The sequence below is a fragment of the Alligator sinensis genome, unplaced genomic scaffold (genome assembly GCF_000455745.1).
Source record: "Alligator sinensis unplaced genomic scaffold, ASM45574v1 scaffold131_1, whole genome shotgun sequence".
NCBI classification, from domain to species: Eukaryota; Metazoa; Chordata; order Crocodylia; family Alligatoridae; genus Alligator; species Alligator sinensis.
In genome coordinates this window covers 4,163,968-4,177,307 of record NW_005841830.1, presented here as the reverse complement: position 1 = coordinate 4,177,307, position 13,340 = coordinate 4,163,968, and positions in this window count along the sequence as shown.

Below are 13,340 nucleotides of genomic sequence, written 5' to 3'. Positions count from 1 at the left end.
TGAGGTGTCACTGGGGTCTGCTGGAGCAGGCTGCTCCCCAATCATTGGGAAGCCCCATCAGTGAGAGCTCTCTTAATTGGGTGCAACTGGGGGCAGCCCTCAGGGCACATCAGGGTGATATGCATAGGGTCTGGGCAATTCAGGTACTCCAATTCTGGGCTCCACAATTCAGGAAGGATGTAGAGAAACTTGAGAAAGTCCAGAGGAGAGCCACGTGCATGATCAGAGGGCAAGAGAACAGGCCTTACGAAGACAGACTGAGAGCCATGGGACTCTTCAGCTTGGAAAAGTGCAGGCTCAGGGGACCCCTGGTGGCTGCCTATAAGTACATCAGGGGTATGCATCAGGATCTGGAGGAATGCCTGTTCACCAGAGTGCCCCAAGCGATGACCAGGACCAATGGTCACAAACCCCTCCAAGACTGTTTCGGCTGGACATAAGGAAAAACTTCTTTACTGTCCAAGCCCCCAAGGCCTGGAATAGGCTCCCTCCAGAGTTGGTGCAAACAACTACTCTGGACTCCTTTAAGAAGCACTTGGACACTTATCTTGCTGGGGTCCTTTGACCCTAGCTGACTTCCTGCCCTGGGGCAGGGGGCTGGACTTGATGATCTTCTGAGGTCCCTTCCAGCCCTAATGTCTAGGAAATCTATGAAATTCCATGAGGCTGTGGGATGAGGTTTCCCCAAGGGCTGGCTCTGGAGCAATGCCACCCTGTGGGATCCTAGCATCATGACGATGTACAGTGGAGCTCAGGATTCCTTGGGGAGCAGTGACATTGGGACCTCAGGACTGGGTGTAATTGGGGCATCCGGGATGGAGGATGCCTTCAGTGTGTGGAGGCACCAGGGCACATGGGACTGCATAAGGGATGCCCTGCTGTGTCTCTGGGACACCAAGCATGGAGGACTTGGTGAGGGAAAATGAAGGAGCTGGTCTAATGCTGGAGACATGGAGTTTGTTGCAAGCATCCACATCCTAGTCTGGGACTGCCAAGTTGGGCTGGGTTTGAGCAGAGGCATAAATAACAAGTTCTGTGCTCTGGGCCAAACCTCCATGAGCCTTGAGGTGTGTGTGCAAGGTGCCAAACAACAGGGAGAGGGAAGGAGGATAATTAATCTTATCTGTCCCAGGGACACTAAACCTGAGCTGCTGCATCCTGCACCCAGCTCCTACAGCCGGGCACCACAGGGCCATTCCCTCTTCCTTTGAGGCCCATCTCTGCCTGGTGGCCCAGGGCTGTTCTGCCTCCCATACCTCTGGCCAGCCAACATGGGGCTGTTCCCAACCAGCTCCTCCCACTGAGCCATTTGCCACAGAGCAGCCAAACGGTTGCCCTGCGCTGCCCTGCCCATGTCCTCCCTTCCCCTCTTTGTTCCTAGCTCTCGTGTGCCACACACCATGGCTACACATGCCACTTTTGGTATGTAGGGAACAGATTGGCCACCCCTAGTGTAGTGTGTGTATATTTCATTACACTCTAAATTTGACTCTAATTTTACACTGAATATGAAAGCCCACACATGTAGGTACTTTTCAGGGGCATAGTTGCTGAAAATAGGAAAATATTAGGGCTTGAATAGCTTTCTCTTTCCATTTTAAAAGTTGTAAGTAGTTTAGTCCTAGCCTCCATTGCATTTCAGCACCAAATTCTCTTTTCACAAAAACAGCAAACTGTGGCAGAGATGGTAAGCTATTTATCCTGAACCTATTTGGAGTCATTAGTTGAGCTTGGATTAAAATGTGTGAAAGTGTAGCTCCCATAATTGCTCAGGCCTAGCTCTGAGCTTTTATTTAGTTAATTAAAAAGGCAAAATAGTAATTAAATGTGAAGCACTTGTATCCAAAGCATTCTTGGTATGTCAACAAGTTAAAACTTAAAATATAACATGGCACCATGCTCAAAGAGAGAAAAGAGCAGGAGCAAGTGCTTTATATCCACCCCAAGAAACGGTAGGGAAATTGCCACACCTTCAATAGCAAAAAACAAGAAAAAGGAATTCAAATGTTCAAACACTCCATTGGACCTCTCTCCTCACGGAAAAAACTCTACTGGTTTTAAATGACACCCTTCTTTGCCCTTCCTATCCCCTGCTCAGACCTAGACAGGGAAAGCAGTTCACACTGAACTTTTGAGGATTGATTTCCCACTTTCTATTTATGTCAGACACTAGACACTAAAGACAAGGGGTCAGATTGTCAGGTGCCTTCCAGCTGCCAAAGGCAGTGTCTGGTCATTTGAGGATTAGCCTTGCCTTGGAGAGTTCTTGGAAACTGGCACGGCAAGTCCCTGCAGTGCGTGCAGCTCGGAGGCAGGAGGTGCCCAAGGGACTGGGAAAACTTTGGGAACCAGTTTAATAAGCAGAATTCTCTGTGAGCAAAGTATTGTCGAGATGGCTTAAAACCACTTCTGCAGTTCGTCTCCTTGAGTGATGCAGTTGGGGTGCAGGCCAGGGTATGGGCTATTAGATGTGCCAGTGTGTTAAAGAGCATTAAAAACCATAACAGGCAGGGTTCACACCCTGGGCAAACCCCACAAGAGGCGGGTGAGGGCAACGGGAATCCTATCCAGTCCCCTGCTGCTGCTGCCACATGCTCTGCCCATCCTGGCTTTTGCTCTTAAAGCAGCAGCAGAAGCAGCAGCACCTCCCACCTCCAGAGTTTTGCCCAGGGCTGCTACTGCATGAATAATGCTGTAGGATTGCTCTTGCTTCCAGGGCATGGACTCTGGAAGGGTGGGGGGCAACTTTCGCACCCTTCTTAAGTCAGCACCTGTGGCTGGTGTCCCTCTTGCCCACTGCTAGTTACACTATGGAGGAGCAGCAATACTAGCTAATGGCTGAAGTGCAGCCCTGGGGCCAGCTGACATGAATCCCTTTCCCACCCTTAACCCACTGAATTCAAACCTGCTTTGCAAATTCCTGGCCCTATTCTCCTCTTACATGAGTTGGTGAAAACAGCAGTAACTCAGGTCAAGTCACTGGAGTTGCATTGGCGCAAGTGTGAGTAAAGTTAATCCTTCAACATGGGCTGCTACTTTTTCTCTAGTGCAGAAGTTGGCAACCCAAGGCCCACAAAGGTCTGACACAGCATGGGGGTATCAGTGGTAAGGAGCTGCGCTGTGTTGCCCCCTCTCTACAGGCACTACAGCTGGGGAGAGCCCTGTTGCTTTGCTACATCAGTGCTTCCATCACTGAAGAGGGTCCAGGAATATGGAGCAAGAGTGAGTACAGGCAGCTGGCTGCTTTGGGTGGTAGAGACTTCTGCCACGGCTGGTTTGCAAGCTCCAGTCTGCATTGGCAAAAGGCTGCTGGCCCCTGTCCTAGTGAGCCATTGCTCCAATTTGTTCATATTCCAAACATTAGTTCTTAGTCTACATGAGACATTTACTACAAGTTGCCTAACTACCTCCACAGTAAATGTATTGGCATCTACACATGCAGTGCTATTAGGGCAGATTAAAGTAATTAACTCTGCCACAGGTTAGTACTTTAAAAAAAATATATTATCCGATGGTGGCGTTTTTTACTCCACAGCAATGCATGTGTAGATGTTGATGCGACTGGCTGAGACACAAAGGTGCTTCACTGTGGGGGCCTGCCTGCCGGCTAGCCCCACACTGGAGCACCCTCATGCCCCACCTAGTCCCTCCACACCATGCTGAGCTGAGTCAGAGCAGCACCAGGCTGGCAGGCTGACCCCCCAGGCCTCCCTGCCATCCAGGGCTAATCCAACCTAGCTCAACATACTGCAGTCCTGGGTGCATGCGTAAGTGTGGTGCTCAGGATCAGTAAACTCTGGCGCAATATGTGCCAGAGTTGATTGCTGTGCATTAATAGCATGTGTAGATGTGCCCACTTAGTTCCCTATTAACCAATTAATCCTTGTATAGAATGTGACTATACTTCTAATGCTAGTGTCTGCTATCTCTCCACCTGTGTCATTTTGGTTCATAAGGAAAGAAGGCAGAACATGTAAATGACCTGTGAATTGCAAGGTATAGAAAAGGCACCCTGGTACCACAGTGAAAAGGAACTGTGTAAGAACCTGCATATAATAGACTAGATGTAGGAAAAAGGATTGAAAGTGAGCCCCAGGTTGTTCCCTGCTCTGTGTTTTCTCCTCCTGTACTGTCATGTGGTTCCAAAGTTGTGTGTGCCCATACTATTTTTCCTTTTTCTTTTGATGTTGAATTGTAGGTCAAAGTCTTTCCATTTTAAACCCCAGGAATAATCTTCATGCTTAAAATAATTTAACGCTATTAAAGGGAATCTCAGGTGAATGGCTTATTTTAAAAATAGGTGTAGTTTTTAGTTATTTATACATTCCTCCTAGCAATGGGACTCCTCACAAGCCTACAGTTAGGTCCTTGCTTAACTGCATAGTTCTGTATGGGCTAAAGAAAACGAGAGTTTTGCTACTGTATCCAATAAGTTTCAGGGTTAGATCCTAATTGCTTTTGACTTCTACATGCGAACAGTTACTCCAAGAACATAAACCCATTTCTCTAAAGCCCCCAGAACAACCAGCCAGAAACAAGGGTCAAACTCAAACAATTCCCCTAGCCATCTGCTAGTATGTGCCTTCCTCAGGCCACTCTGTAAAGTCAGGAAGCAGATGAATTTTCTGAAGTATTTGATACAGAGTGTAGAACAGTTAAGCCAAACTATGGATTCAGCAGTTTTCACTCAAAATTGGTTTTTTGCTGATTTTGCTGATGCAGGAAAAAAATAACTTCCCTAAAGTAACAAAACGAATGTTTATCTTACAGATTGGAATGAAATGTAGCGTGGTTGTGGGCCTTAAAATAAGATTGACTATACACAGCTTTACTTCTCACAGAAGGAACCTGGAGCTTCAGCCTTAATTAAATTGTATATTGATCCCTAGCTCCCCCTCTCATGTAATTAATTCCATTGCGTTAGAGCTATAAGCGAAAAGTGCTCAATGCAGCAGCGTGTGTCAAAAGAAAAGGATGATCTGTGTGCCATACTGGTTCCTTATTTATACTCCAAGAGGCAAATGGGAAATGGGTATTTGTTTCTAACCTTGAATAGTTGAACAGCTGGTTATTCATAGATTGTAAGGCTGGAAGGGACCTCGGAAGATCATTGGGTCCAGCCCCCTGCACCAAGCAGGAAAGATTCCTGGGGGTCAGGTGACCCCAGTGAGGTGACCGTCCAGTCTCTTCTTGAAGATTTCCAGGGTAGGTGATTGCACCACCTCTGGAGGGAGCTTATTCCACAGTCCAGACATCCTGACTCTGAAGAAGTTTTTCCTAATGTTGAGCTTAAATCGGTCTTCCAGGAGTTTGTGGCCATTACTCCTGGTTTTCCTCTTGGGTGCCCTGGTGAACAGTTGCTCACCGAGCCCTTGATGCGCACTCCCCTAGTGTAATGGTAGGCTGGTACCAGGCCCCCTCTCAGCCTTTTTTTACTCAGGCTGAAGAGTCCAAGATCCCTCAGCCTTTTCTTGTATGACTTGCCTTTTAAGACTCGGATCATACAGGTGGCTCTTCTTTGGACTCTCTCAAGCTTGTCCACGTCCTTGTTAAAGTGTGGTGCCCAGAACTGGATGCAGTACTCTAGCTGCAGTCTCACCAGTGCTGAGTAGAGCGGAAGAATCACCTCCTTGGTTTTGCTGGAGATGCATCAATTGATGCATGCCAGAGTATTATTTGCCCTACTGGCTACAGCATTGCGCTGCCGGCTCATATTCATACTGTGGTCTATTGTTACCCCCAGGTCCCTTTCATTCGCAGTGCTAGTCAGTTTGGTGCCGCTAAGCCTGTAGGTGTGTTGGGAGTTGCTCGTCCCAAGGTGGAGCGCTTTACATTTCTTGACATTGAACTTCATCAGGTTCTGATCTGCCCAACTTGCTAACCTGTCTAGGTCCGCCTGTATCTGTAGCCTGTCATCAAGTGTGACCATGCTCCCCCATAACTTGGTGTCATCCACAAATTTAGACAGTGAGCTCTTCACCCCCACATCCAAATCATTAATAAAGATGGTGAAAAGTATGTGAAGGTGGATGGTTGCAAATGTGCTGGGTATTTTTTCTTTTTTCTTTTTTCTTTTTTATGGTTGTTTTTCCAGGTATGTTCCATAAAGATTACAGAACTGGATGAACCATGGCTGAACTGTGCTCAGAGCAGCACCCTGGTAAAGATGTTGCTTTCATGTTTTGGGAGCCCGTTCCCTTGAGGCTAATTTGCTAGTATCTGCATTGGCCCTGTAGGAGGTGTTATACTGGTCAAGAATGGCAGAGGCTTAGTGTTCTCCTGTTTATGTTTTCTCATTCTCTATTATGCTCTCTAGAGCATATTACAGCAGTTATATTCTGTCCTGAGACTTCCCGACACCCAAAGTATCATTGTTTTATTACATAGATTAACTTTTAGACTCCAGCACTCTAGTGGGGTGGCACCAAGACTGCCTCAACACCTGAAGATCTGACCTACTACTTCAAAGATGAGAAAGTTTTAGTTGTCAGCCAAACTCTTCTTGCTAGCTTGAATAGGGTCAAAGCATAGGTGCTGGGATTAAACAGCAAAACAAAGTAAATTTGTATAGGGTCAAGCAAATTGTCTTGGCCCGAAGGTTGAAATGCTATGCTATGCCATCCAGGAAGAGCACACACCAACTGCTGAAGCTTCCTTAGCCTGACGAAGGGTTTTTGAACCCGAAAGCTTGCTTAATAACCATTCTCCAACCATTTGGGTTGGTCTAATAAAAGATATCAAATTCACCCAAGGAACCTTGTCTGCCTATGCTGAAAATAATTAATTTTCAAAGCCTTTTGTTTTAATGCTTGATCGTTATTGAATCGGGCTGCAACTACAGTTTGTTTTTAGTCATTTATTTTAACATAACCTTTATTAAAATAACGGGGGGAAGGGGTTACATATTAGATGCTTGCACATTTTGTCTTGGTAAAGTGAACCTTCTGGTCAGGCACTCCAAATTATTAGATACACTCAAACTCTACATTTTCATCCCTTACTGCACTAATGCTTGCATAGTGACCTAAATAGCATGGTGATAATATAGAAATGTCTGTAAATATGTTCTAAAAATAATCTAATCTATAAAAGTAAATAGTGTTCTAGCTCAGCTGTCAACCCATCCACTTTCATCATGTCTCACAGAAAACAACTGGCCATAACTCTGATGAGACTTTAAAACAGGAAGTCCATTGTTTATGAATTTGAAAACAAGGAAAGAACAACTGGTGTAGAGCGAGGGACCCCTGATAATTCAGAAATACAAAGTTGACTTAGGATTTGTCATACCTATTTATTTTACATGGAAGGCACTCAGGGCCAGATTCATCCTTTAAATCATCTCAGCACTTTACTCTTGGGACAGTTTCATAAGGGAGTGTGGGTTCATATCCCAGCTGGCAGGGGGGGTTGGCAAAGATACCATCACCATCTTCTGCTCCACTTGTCTGTTGAAGCCTGGTTCACCATCCCCACCTCCAACTCTAGTTGCAGCCTGATTCAATAACAATCAAACATTAAAACAAAAATCGTTTAGGGTATTCAGAAACCTAAGGTGACTGAGCTTCCAGTTGAAGCCACCTAAGGTACCTAAATGCATCAGGGCCCTTTGATCTATAGTCTTGAGATAGATGCTGAAGTTCCCTTTAGGTGCAAGGTTAGGAACCTCAGAATGACATCCATGAAAGACAGCTGGTGGAGTGGGGAACAGCCAAAGCCAGCTGAGATAAAATGTGGGGGAGAGGTGATGTCCTAAGTCCCCCTCTTCTTAGGGATTCAGTGACAATCCCTAAGAAGAGATTCCCAGTGAGAGGGAGATGTCTTTCTGGTGCCTGGAATATGTCACCTTCTGCCTCTTGGGTAATGGTTCCCCAGGACCCAATCCTGGTGTGAGGAGGGCAGGAGGTGGTTGTACTAGCTCCCTGGGATGCAATCCTAGTGTGAGAAGGATGGGAAGGAGCAGTACTAGCTCCCCCAGGACCCAATCCTAGTGTGAGGAGCATGGGAGGGGGTGGTACATCACCCAGAGCCTTCTCATGGAGTTGGGGCCTCAGCTCATTCTCACTCTTCAAAAAAACAAAACTACCTAGGGAGAGATCAATTCTTTTTTTTCAACAGATAACTAGAGGGGAAAGGGGGTGGTAGTGTCTTTGCCAACCCCCTCTGCCAGCTGAGATGTGAAACCCAACTTCCCGTGTGAAGTAATCTAATCACCATATAGTCGATGGGAGGGTATGCTTCTCAGAGACATGGGTTCAGATCCTTCAGGGTGGGAAATTGAGCTGAGGTTGTAGGATTCTGAGTGAGGGTCATAACCATGGAGTTCTTGGCTAAAAGAAGGCTCTTTCTTCCTTCACGGGTGATTTGTGCAGAATCTGAAAGGCTAGGTGTGCTCTCAAAATACCTCCTGGACCGAGCCGATAGACAAGGTGGGGGGAAACATATTTTGTGAATCCAACAGATTCACCAACCTGCTCAGCACTGCCAAGACTGCAGTGCTTCCGAGCATCCAGGTTTACGTTGAAAATGCAAACTGATGCCTATGGACTTCAGGTACCTACAGGGCTAAGCAAGTTGTGAGTTTTCAAAATTCTCAGTTTAGGATTTGGGAGTGTAAAGTGGCGGTTAAGAATCCAAGTTCTGCATCAGTCCATTTGTGGAAGGCAGCAATATAAAACCCAGAGATAGATAGTATGGTGACATTTAAGGACCAGATCTTCAACTCTCATAAAATGACTCATAAAATCGAAGGCAATAGATACGTCCACTTAACAGAACTGAAGTTGCTGTACTTCTGGTTAAAAACATCAAAAAGATCTTTTATAAGCCTTTTGAACACAGTGGAAATCAATGTGTATGAGCTGGGTTAGGCAGTATGGGATCCCACCAGGTAGAGATAAAAATAGGTCTGTTAATAAGATTTTTGATTTCTTCAAAGGGCAAACTTTGAGAAATTAAAGGAAATAGTGAAGTCAACTGGATTGAAGAACTCAGTGACTTGAATGTATACAAGTCTTGGAATTTCTTTACATCAAAAGTACAAAAACGTACCTGGAATCTGTATCCTAAGCAAGGAAAAAACCCATTAGGGAAGGACCCCAGACACAAGTAAATGATTAACCACCAAAAATATAATATTTGCAGTACACAGCCCAGAGGCATACCTGGACATTTCTGCACCTAGGGGCTGGATTACTGGTGTTAGGGGCCAGCCTGGAAGTGCAGCAACTGCTGTTTTTGTATACCCTCCACAACTTAGTGCCCAGGGCTACTGCTCTGGGCCCCCTCTTCTCCCCCCTACCTACTGACACTGCCTATGAAGAATGGAAAAAAGGCACTGATCAGCAAAAATCTACACTTTGGAGGTCAGAGAGTGGATGGGAAGGCTAAGGTGAGACTTTCCAATTTCAAGCTGAGGTAGGTTTTGCAAAGATGTTTAAAATAAACAGGAGTTCCTTAGCTAAACCAAGAGAGCAAAGAAAAGAAGTAGGGCTGCTACGCAGTGAGAATGGGGTTCAGAGAAAAGATAATCTAGGTAGTGCCCCAAACTAAATGAATACATTGCCTCTGCTTTCAGTAAAGATGATAAATTAGAACCTGATCCCAATCTGAAGAATGAAGCTGACAGGGAAAAGAAAAACTCACATTTATCCTAAAACAAAATCAGCTGTCCCTAGTAGCATGCTAATATAGTTTTAAAGCAATATGAACAAACTCATGCTTGCACCCTATCCAGCATTACAAAATAGGCTGGATAACTGGATAAACTGGATTAGCTGATCCAAACAGAGCAGTAGGTACCCACCTGGCAGTTACTGCTATATCACACTGTCATTGTTATATGTACTTGCTTCATTCAGAAAGTTGTTTTCTATCTTCAAAAGCTTCCCTCATTTCTTCCATGCCACTCTATGCTTGTGAAGAAATTTTGACAATCCCAGGAGAAACCATTTTACTCTTTTGAAATGTATAGCTGTATGTATTCCTGCCAAATGAGGTCAGCCAGGCAATAGTATGCAGGTAGTATACTGAGGCTACTACCTTTTAAGCAAAGTCTGTCTAAGGTCTTGTTACCTTGTTGTCTTGTTCCCTGACTCCCTTTGTGTGGGTTTCCATCCACCATTGCATTTGTTTGTTTTTTTAAAAAACCCTGAATGGTGAACTTTTTGGTGGAGTGGAATCTGCGATGATTCCAATGTGTATAATTTAAAAATTCGGGGTTGCTATGGTCATTACCCTGCCATGAAATACCTTCACATTCAAGTGTCCACACCTTGGCTGACAAGGCCTTCAGCACATACCTTCCAGAGGAGGGATAGGGGAGAGTATTTAACTTTATAGTGCACTGATCAACAATGGGTATGTGGACGAAGCGGCTGCAGCTGGGAGAGAAAATTACATTTCCTACTACTCAGGGTGGAAATTCCCCAAGTAGGACAAAGAAATAAAGACAATGACAAAGGAGGTTTTTAAAAAGGACTCGCAAAAAGAACAAGAGGAGGCTTAGGCTGGAAAGGGAAAAGGACAAGATATTTTGTAGTGGGGGGGAAAGGTGTATTATAAATGTGGAACCAAGGAAGATCAGACAACGTGAGCAGAACTTGGAGGACTCCATGGTCTAGAAGACAAACCTTGAGTTTCACAGGATTTTGGACAACCCAGAGGATCTGACCTGAGCCCAAAGGAATGCTTCTCAGGGGTGAGGAAACCAAGATAAGGAAATGTATTTAGGATTTACTGTTTATGTCCCTATCCATATGGTTCTCGTGCTTCTCATGCTGTTAACTAATAAGCAATGCTATTTTCAGAAACTCTGTGCCAAACTTAACTCCATGGGCATGCGTAAGTGCATGCATACACACCAACTGTGTGCCCTGAACTTGTTGCCTAGAAAGCCCAGAAAGCCACAGCCATGGAGCAGCCTGAGGGGTCAACAATGAGCCTAGTGGTTAGGCTGTTGGAGTGCGGTTTCCAGCTTCCTGGAATGGATGCTAGACAGAAGTTTTTCCCCTTGGGAATGTGCCTCAAGCCCCCAACCTACAATTATTGCTTGGACTTTATTTGGAGGCTGGATACTGACAGTATGAATTTGAGACGCATCTGTAACCTTCCCAGGGTGCCTTGAGGTAGTCTGCTGCTCTTTGGTGGTCAGTCCTAGTCTGTTGACCCTCCCTATGTCCCAAAGTGTCTACCAACCTCTCACCTGCTATGACTTGGCGATATTAAATTTGAGGAGTTTAGGCCTTCAGTTTGGAAGAAGAGAAGCAACTTTAGGTGCCTCCCTCTATATTCACATCCCTGGGCCACATTTGCCCTGGCACCAACCTGCTGTCCAGTGGGCTGGACTCACTCAGTTTGGTTCCTTAAGTAGGCCAAACCAAACAGCTTGGATCAGGCCAGGCCAGCCTTATTATCTTGATATTGCTTCTCCTTCTTGACTTAGTCCTAGAATTCCCACCACTGCCACTCCAGGTCAGGGCTGGAGACAGGCATGGGTGAACCAGGTGGCCGCCGGGGCCTGGACAGAAAGGGGGACCCAAAATGGTCATTTTTTGATTATTATCATTATCTCTGGCAAAGGGGGGCCAAATACTAAAAGTTTGCCTGGAGCCCCCAGGAGTCTAGGTACGGTGCTGCTCCAGGTACTCAGTTCCATAGGGCTTGGCATGCCCTGCATGCAGTTCCAGCTAGGAGCAATTTTCAGCTCTTCTCAGGCTTTCATCCCAAACCACTGTGGCCTCCCCACCAGTCCTCCTGGGCATAATCATATGAACCAAGTCAAAGCACTGCTTCCACTCTACTTGTGTCAACCAACTTCCCCACTTTGTACAAGGAGCTGGGCTTGTATCCCCAAGGCCCACCTCTTCCAGCTTCCCGGCAGCTCACCTGATAGCCCCATTTTCTTGCAATTACACTAGTAAGAGTAAGGATTCTCTACTAACAGGGCAGGGTTTCCTTTACATTAACTCATTAGCCTTGTAAACACGAAAACAGGGGAAGCTTGTATAGGTCTCTGACACCATCTTGGTGTTTCTTTTTTGGCCATACCCTGATATAACACAGACCAGAGTGTTTTTGCTATACAAGAGTGACATACCTCTCTTGGGACTTAATTCTGTCCCTTTTGTAGTCAGTAGTGACAAAGCCCTCATCAATCCAGATAGAGCAGAACCAAGCCCTAAATGCATGGAAAACTTTTTGAATTGTTTGAATTGTCACTTAATTGTGACTTAAAAGACACACACCAAAGTCTTCAGAGTCAATGGGTAGGTTCCTAACGTTGTGTGTCGGGTGGGGGAGAATGGGCTGTTGTCCACAGCCTGTGACAGTTGGCTGTTGGTGAGACATCATTATACAGCATTCTTGTTGAGCAAAAATGGAGGACAGGTTAATGCAAGGAAGTGAAGAGAATGGACAGTGCCTGAGGATCAGTCTTTGTTGGGTGTGCTCTTGTTGTCTCCTGCCCTTCCACACCTATTGACTTTGTTCAGCTCTCCACTGGTGTCCTGCTTTCTTTCCATTCCCCTATTCGTACCTTCCTTCTGTCAGTGTCATCTCTTTCCCGTGTTCCTGCTGTGCTTTACTGTATTGAATGGTGTGCTTTGCTCCACTCCTCTGTGTGTGTGAGCTAGCAATGCCAGCACCAATAGCCACATCCATTAAAACAACCTAGTTTCTGGGCGGTTCTGGATGGGAGCCAGTTTCAATGATGCTGCTACTGCGACTGCCAGTACATCCAGCATAAAGCAGAAGGTAGAACAGCGGGACTGTATAAGAGCAAGTACATTCTGCTCTATTTAGGGCTTTATCCCATCCTCATCGCTGTGGGATCTGGACATGGGAACACAGAGGACAGAGGCAGGACCAAGGCTTCCAATAACAGTTGTAGGAAACAGAAGAGCAAAAAATATCCATCTCCACAAATTACTTTTTTTTCTGTTTTCACTAAATTATTTAATTCTTTGTTGCTTATGTCTCTATAGTGCTTGGCTACCTTAGTCAGGGACCAGTACCTGCTTGTGGTAAGCACTGGACAAACACACAACTAAAAGGAAACCTCCAAAATGTTTATGATCTAAGACAAGAGACAACTGATGGATACAAACAGACATGAGAGCACAAGGAGCTGACTGATTGTGGTCAGCATGATAGGCAGTGGTCTCAGTACTTCAGCACTTCAGGATTGTCATGTTTTGGTAGTTGTTATAGCAGAGGTTTTGAAAAAGGGTAATAGGGTGGATTTGTAGATGTTTACAAGAGTTTTATCCCAAGTATGAGGAAAAGGTACAAAGATACATGTTTAAGTGATAAAAACTGGCATTGTGGGCTGACCTTTCAAT